General features: G+C 41.1%; 1 long non-coding RNA gene across 1 annotated transcript; it reads right to left on the minus strand.

Moving 5' to 3' along the window:
• Window positions 1-1163: 1163 nt before the first annotated feature.
• LOC117483731 lies at window positions 1164-2842 on the minus strand. Its single transcript, XR_004556014.1, has 3 exons — window positions 2708-2842; window positions 2382-2431; window positions 1164-1906 (listed from the first exon to the last, which is right to left on the minus strand). It is a non-coding gene; the product is annotated as an uncharacterized LOC117483731 (long non-coding RNA).
• Window positions 2843-8243: the final 5401 nt, after the last annotated feature.

The raw sequence follows: 8243 nt of genomic DNA on the forward strand, positions 1-8243 counted from the left end.
TGGGGACCAATGTGAATTTTTTAAATGTACTTTTTTGTGTATTAAAAAGCTTTTTAAAAATAAAAAAGCAATCAGAAGTGTTTTTATTAATGTGAAAAGTGGTGCAAACATATATTTGTACTAGGAATATTTTTGGTGTAAATTTAAAGTGTAAACTGTTAATGTGTACATTTTGTTAATGTCATTTTTTCCCAATTGTATCAGTTTTTCAAGCCACTTTTATTAGATTTCTTCTGTAATTTAAACATCACGAACACTGTCTTTATTCACTGGTTTATTCCTGTATTTTCAAAATAAAAGATATTCAAATAAACAAAAAACTGGATATCTTTTATTGTGAAAAACCGACAGGAAGTGATGTTTTCTTTAGGATAGCTACACATTAATCACATCACAAGCAGTGTCTTTATTCACTGATTTATTCCTGTATTTTCAGAATAAAAGACAAAAAACTGGAGATATCTTATTGTGAAAAGCCGACAGGAATTGATGGTTTCTTTATGATACACATTAATCGGGGAACATGACAATACTATAAATGTGTATAAAATGTGTTTTTATACATAGTGGCTTTAGATAAATGAAGAAAATATGCGTGATAATTGCAATACTAATATTTGGGGAAATACGGATAAATCTGTCTGTTTTCAACTTCTAACTTTCATATTTAACAGAAAAAATAGGTCTTTTCTCATAAAGGAAGGGATCACTACTCCATAAATATGTTATTTATATAATTGCAATACATGACTCTCTAATTTGGCATTTTTTCAATTATAAATACTCTTAATTTGAGATAAGAACTACTCGCTAAAACCGACTGATGATCCCAGATAGATGCAAAATATATATTCAGCTTTAAAAACAATAACAATGGCCTTATTCTAGAATAACAACAGGTGTATTACCGGATACAAAAACTGTGGATTCAACACACCTTTTGTGTACTCAGTGGCGATTCTAGAGTCTGTGGGGGCCCTAGGCAATAATTCACTGGGGGCCCCACGAAACCAGCCATCAGTGGCGCCCCAACACACTCTTCTCCCCCCCCCCCCCCCCCCAGAGCGGAGCAAGGCAACGAAACTTAAAATAAGAAGCAGCATTTTACGGCGCGCTATGCATGGGGCCGCCTTGAGGGAGTTTCCCGACATGTCCTTGCAGTAAATGAAAGGGTGTTTCATGTTGTGGACCTTCTTAATCTACCTTCTTTGGGGGCCCCCTTCTGGTCCGGGGCCCCAAGCCCTGCCTTGCCTCTTTGCAAGCGGCGCCCCTGTGTGTACTTATACTTATCTTTAAGATGTTTTAAACACATGTTATCAAAGTGGAATTAAACCAGAGGAAAGCAAACGAGGGAAGAGAATACAAAAAATGACTTCTCGTCTCTTTGGTGGCGTCTAGAATGTTTTCAAAGAAATCAAAGAAAACGACAAACAATCATTTGGCCTGAATCTGTCTCAAACACGGCGCCCTCTTTAGTCGAGCGTCATCGTTTATATATTTACAAACTTTTACATATTTTACCGCAAAAAAATAGATTGTCTTCATCTACAGCTGGTATTTATATTCTCCTATAAATATGGAATATATTTTCCACAGCAGTACATGGTAGTATTGGTGATATATTGAATATTCTACATGTGGAATACTCCCTTTAAAGCCTGGCTCTTCTTAAAGGGGAGGTCTGCCTTGCGACTGATGTGGTTAAATGGATCAAAGCTGCTTCTTCTTTACTTTGTAGACTTAGTAAAAATAATAGATGTCTCGTATCATTGTGGTGATAATGATGATGATGATGATGATGGTTGTGGTGATGATGATTGTGATGATGATGATGATGGTGATTGTGATGGTTGTTTCGCTCTATAGTTGTTGAGGTTTCGTCAGACCATCTTCACTCAGCTCATACCTGCAGGAGGAGAAAGAGAAGCTTTTATTTTGAAAATCGGACAGATCCACGCTTTTATTTTGGAAATCTGACAGATACATGCTTTTATTTTGGAAATCTGACAGATCCATGCTTTTATTTTGGAAATCTGACAGATACATGCTTTTATTTTGGAAATCTGACAGATACATGCTTTTATTTTGGAAGTCTGACAGATACATGCTTTTATTTTGAAAATCTGGAAATCTGACAGATACATGCTTTTTGTTTGGAAATCTGACAGATACATGCTTTTATTTTGGAAGTCTGACAGATACATGCTTTTATTTAGAAAATCTGACAGATCCATGCTTTTATTTTGGAAATCTGACAGATACATGCTTTTATTTTTATTCAAAGATTTCTTAACAACATACATGAAACTGAGCTGTTTGTTGGTCTTCATATTTGTATGATCAGAGTTATATAAATAATAAGTGAGATATCAATCACTCACCATTGTGTCCAACCCTTAGACGTGTCCTCGTACGTCAAATCCACCAGAACCTGAGGAGAAAAGACAACAGAGCTTATTTAAAAATGCTAAATCAAGTGTTTAAAAGACTGCAAACAGTTGAAATATGACATGAGCAGAATAATCTACCATCCTTGAAGATACTCTTGTAACACTATTTCAGGTAGATGAACAAACTGGAATATTGTCAAAACTCAAGATTTAAATCCATAATCCTCAAACAAAGACTGCTTTATAGATAATTGGATTGATTTCAAGACATTTCTGTATTTAATGAAGCGTGTAGAATCTGTAGTGAGAGAGCGTACCTTTCCCAGAAGGCCTTTGTGTTTGGAGAGCAGTCCTCCTCCGTTCTTCACCGCGACGTCCAGAGTGCGTCTGTGGAGCTCCACGAGAGACACACTGAACTCATAGCTGAGGAGGAGAGGAAACATTACCAATCATCAGCTGCTAAAATACTACGTTTAAAAGCACAAGGCGCTTTCACACCGGAGTACTTTTCCCAGGAATAGTTCTGAAAAAAAAATTGAGAACCTTTTCACCCCTTTTTAGTGCCTGCTAGAGAGCAGGTACTTTCCTGGGGAGGAAAAGGTTCCCATTTCTGATTGGCTGGGCGAATTGCAAACCACGCCCCGTAAAACTCTGAAAAGTTTTTGTGAAGCCGCCATTTTATTTGCTCGCATTAGCATTATTAGCATTAGCATTAGCCCAGCGCACAAACGGAGAGAGACTAACTTATGGCAACACAAAAGAAAGCGGAGCGGTGGAGTGATGAGGAGGTGTCTGCGCTTCTGGCGATTTACTCGGAAGGCTTCAGTAGAAGCTGCAGGGAGTCCCAGCAGCTTCTACTGAAGCCAGTCCCCAACTCCGGGGACTTCCGGCCGGGGACTTCGGGTGGCAGTATACGCCGTGAAGTTGTTTGCGGCCTGCCAGTAAACCCAAAGCAGAAGAAGAAGAAGTGACGTCAGCGGCTCCCTCAGGGACTTATTCCGGTGTGAACACGATTTACTAGATAGTTCCAGGAAATAAAAGTTCCGGGAACTATTCCTGGGAAAAATCAAAAACATTAAGAGCATAAAACACATTAGAAACATTAAAAAGCAAAGATAATAAAACATAAATAAAAGTTACAAAGTCTTCAGCCTGGATTTCAAAGTAGTCAGAGTTGCAGCGGACCTGCAGGTTTCTGGGAGTTTGTTCCAGATATCTGACAATATCCCTCACCAAATGCTCACTGTTAGGGAATAATTTGCTTAGGTATTCAACCTTCGACACAGTTCATCATTTTCTCCTCTCACTGTCTCTTTTCCCATGGCATAGTTCTACGGCCTTGGGTATTGCTGCTATCTCTCGTAAGGAGGGGCAGCTTGAGGGGGTCAACACCCCGTCTTCGGTGTGTTGACCTGCACCGAAGAGGGGGAGGGGGAGGAGGGAGGGTTTTTCTCCAAGCTCAGCACCTGAGATTAAAACAGAATCAGAATCAGTGTAGAATCTGTGTTATATAATAATGTGCAATGCCTTGTGCCAAACATTTCCCAAATTGGGATCAATAAAGTACTTCTTATCTTATCTTACCCTCAGAGCCATCTTCATCTTCAGCGTGCAGCTCGGGCCGGAGTTCTTGAGGGGGAAACGCTGATTTAAAGGGGACCTATCATGCAAAATGCACTTTTGTACATCTTTTATACATGAATATGTGTCCCCGGTGTTCCAGGGAACTCACCAAGTGTCAGAAAACACAACCCTCTCTATTTTCCTCCATACCCAAATCTCTAAAAAAGGGGCTGCAACGGATCTGATCAAAACTGATCCAGATTTGAACACTGTCCTGACGTCAGGACAGTGGCGCTACGGCTATTGGGCCAACTCCACCAATCAGGAGGAGACAGCCACAGCCATTGCCGTTCGAAAGCGCTGGAGACGCTGTAGTACATATGCCAGGCCTGTAGATGGTGCTGTTCTCACTGAATCTGCCCTTTCAAAAACAGAGCTACAAAATGTCAAATTGAGGAAAATGAGGCATGGCTAAAATGCATGATCTGTTTGGTATTTTGAAAAAAAAAAGTATAAATATGCCTTATATAGGTATGGTCCTACACTATATTATTCAAATATAGCATGATAGGTCCACTTTAAGGTAATTTCTTCGGCCTCCAGAAGGCGAGTCAGCGGCACCGTCAAAACGCCCAACGTACACTCGTGTTTCTCGTCTTTAACCTGAAAACACCCGGAGGGGAAGTCATTGTTTTTGTCTTGAGTGTGTCTCGCCCAGGGGCGGATCTACGGGGGGGCAAGGGGGGCAGCTGCCTCCCCACTGGAGAGCCTTGCCCCCCCAGCTGCCCCCCTAACTTTTGTTTCCCTAAAACTGTACTAAAACAAACCTACACTCTGTCCACAGGCTTCTCAAGCAAAGAAACAAGCAGTTCATTAATTAAAAGTGAATCATTTTAAATATCATCTTACTTAGGCCCGTTAAAAACGCAGCTACGGCCCTGCATTAAACTGCGGAGCGGCGTTCACACAGACCGCGGCTCACAGAGCTGCAGAGAGGGAGCGAGCTGTCCCAGCACCTGAAGGTGGATCAGCTTCCCCTGGGAGCATTTCCCCTTCCACTAGTTTTGTTTTTACTAAGGACGAGAGCTTGAAACTAAATATTAATAAAACGCAGCTGTTTGAATCGATAGCGTTTAACAGACGGTCGCTGTTTGGGGCGTTACGTTACAAAATACTACACAGACAGCGCTAGCTGGGAGATCGATCACTTTGCTAAACTATGCGGTACGGTAAAATCCACGTAAACTACACATCACAGCAATGAGGCCAGATCAGGGCTGGACTGGCCATCTGGCATACCGGGCATTTTCCCGGTGGGCCGACGTGCCTTTTGGGCCGACACGTCATTTTTTTTTTTTCTGAAGTCACGGCCCATAAGACGGGTAGATTGGCCCTCTGTTTAAATGTTTTAAGTAATTGACACTGGGCCGGCCCAATCAAATCTTTAATCACCTCCCCCTTTGGGCCGCTCGGTGTGCATCATTAAATCACGCCCCCAGGAGGTGAGCCGGCCGTTGAAGCAAAACTGCCTTTTTTTTCGAGGCAAGAAAAAAGCAGGCCCTTCGTGCTGATGCTGCCGCTTGTGTCAAAATAACCGACATGTTTAGTACAGGTGCAGGTCCATCTTCAGCACCCGTGGCCGATATTGGTGGTGAGGAAGATGATGAGAGGGAGAGAGATCAGCGCGAGTGAGGAGAGGGAGGAGAACTCGCGGTAAGCAGAAGCTAAGAAAATTAGGAAAAGATTATTATTAAGGTTATGATACTCTGTAGTTCTGGAACCCATTAATATCCCCTTGATGAAGCACTAATAAGACAAATATTATAAGAGAAACATTCGTTAGCCTACAAGCTAGTAAGCTGGCTTTTTTTAGGTTTTCCCTGGCAAGTTAAAATATAGCTTAATGGGACTCTGATACGTTGTCTCATTGAAAGAATGTCATTATTTTGTTAACCACCATTCATGAACAATTACTGTCAGATGGCAGCTTGTTTTGTTTAGTTTATTTACTTATGTGGTTATAAGGTATAAGTGGTCTTTTGGGACCTGAAAAAAATGTTTATAGTCAGCTTTTTGTGGTAGTTTTGATTGACAATATATAGAATGAATAATATAGAAATAGATAAAAAAAATTGAGGCACACATGTAGCTTTGACCATTAACTGTGTGGTATTGTTATGTCAATGCCTATTTGTATGGACCTCTATCAGGGACCAAAGAGGTCACCTGCATCCTTTTTGACTCTCCCAAACCCCCCCAACTACACTCACACATGCAAACACACACACACACACACACACACACACACACACACACACACACACACACACACACACACACACACACACACACACACACACACACACACACACACACACACACACACCGAGGAATGGACGCTGGACATAGTGCCCCTCTCCACAACAAGCATTCATTTGAGTTATTTCAGTCTAGTATATAAGTTACTTTGTGTGTACAGTATATATATACAGTATATATATCTTGCTAGTTGTGTACTTTTGTAATTTATGTGGGATTTCTGTCAAATGTTGCTTCAACTCTCTTTGTAAATTTAAATCTGTCTCTTTCAAACCTATTCTCAGGAAAAAAAATAAAGACAGTGGATAGTATTTTTGGTTAAGCCTGTGTTCCTTCAGTTCTGTGTGCTCTGTGAGGTTCTGAGAAACCAGCCGCCTAAGACTTGCACTATAGCCCCTTGCGTGCGTCAATCAATCACATTTTATTTATATAGCCCAATATCACAAATTACAATTTGTCTCAGAGGGCTTCACAGTGTGTACAGGTACGACATCCTCTGTCCTTAGACCCTTGCAGCGCTCAAGGAAAAACTCCCCAAAACAGACCTCACAATTAACAGTGGGAAGTAGGAAGAAACCTCTGTGAGAGCAACAGAAGAGGGATCCCTCTCCCAGGACGGACAGACGTGCAATAGGTGTCGTGTGTACAGATGAAAAAGGCAATACAATTACAGCGATTAAAAAAAGGATGGAAAAATTAAATGAAAGCGTCAATGTATATAAAAAGATGCCGTCGACTCATCCTGTAGACTCATCTGGTCTTATCTCTATTGTGTTGTCATAGAAAGGGGAGGCAGGGCACTATAGGGTCCCCCCCCCCCCCTAAATTCACTAGAAGTCATAATTTAAGGGGTTATTTAAAAAAAAAATCTTCTGGGGGGGGCATACCCCACCAGACCCCCCTATTAGTGCTCGGTCACTGTTCGCTTTGTGAGAGGGTTTGAAGGTCTAATTTCTAATGATTGATAGTTACACATACTTGTGGTATGTATTAGTTTTGTTTGCCCCTGGTACGTAAAAAGGATAATAGCGTTTTTTAAAATTATACTGAGTTATTCTTCTTGTCAGGAACCGCTACTATTCGTTTGTTTTATGGATTTGGGCCGGTCTGGGTCTAAATGCCAGGGCCGATTTGCTGTCCCAGTCCAGCCCTGGGCCAGATCAATGAAACCAGGATACATCCTTTACCGTCAAACTGGGTCTGAACACAGCTGCCTGTGTGCGTTTGATAAATACTTTCTGATGTTATATTTATGATATGCTACTTATTAGCTACATGGCCCTAACGTGTAAAGTTATACAAGCATTTGTACCAGTGCTTTTCACAAGTAGACTCTTGCAGGCCAGAGTAGCTGGAGTGATTCAACAACAACACAAAGACAGACAACAATAAAGGTTTGAAATGAACATATCTGAGAAGTGATCAGGATGAACAGAAAGAAGAAGAGAGTTCACTGAAGAGACCAGGAGGGTCAGAGCAGGAGGAAGAGGAGGAGATGAAGACATTAGTGAAGAAGAAGACATGTGAGGAATACAGATGAAGTGTCAGAAAGAGGGACAGAGGCAGGGATCAGGAGGCAGAGGAGACTCCAGCTGGACCACATGGTATGTTCTTATTCTCCTTACATATTCCATCACAGCAGCACAATCTAGCAGCTCTTAGTATTGACACATATTGAAATGTGTTGCTGCACAGGTCACCTTTAGCTCTCTAGGAGATGGGTGATGTCATTTGTGTACTTAATTATAACTAAGTACTTTTACTGTACTTACAGTAAGCAGAATTCTGAGTATTCTCTGAATCGGGTGCCTTTTGGGTCTTTACATCTTTGAAAAATGAAACCAAAATGTTTGGTCATAACATCTGGTAGTGGACTACTTACATTTTCCCACCTCAGGCACAACATATAAATAATTACTAGGAATTTCCTTGAAAAAATGTAACAGGGTTGAAGTTTTTGACAAACAGTAG

This window comes from Trematomus bernacchii, unplaced genomic scaffold (assembly GCF_902827165.1).
Source record: "Trematomus bernacchii unplaced genomic scaffold, fTreBer1.1, whole genome shotgun sequence".
Lineage (NCBI taxonomy): Eukaryota > Metazoa > Chordata > Actinopteri > Perciformes > Nototheniidae > Trematomus > Trematomus bernacchii.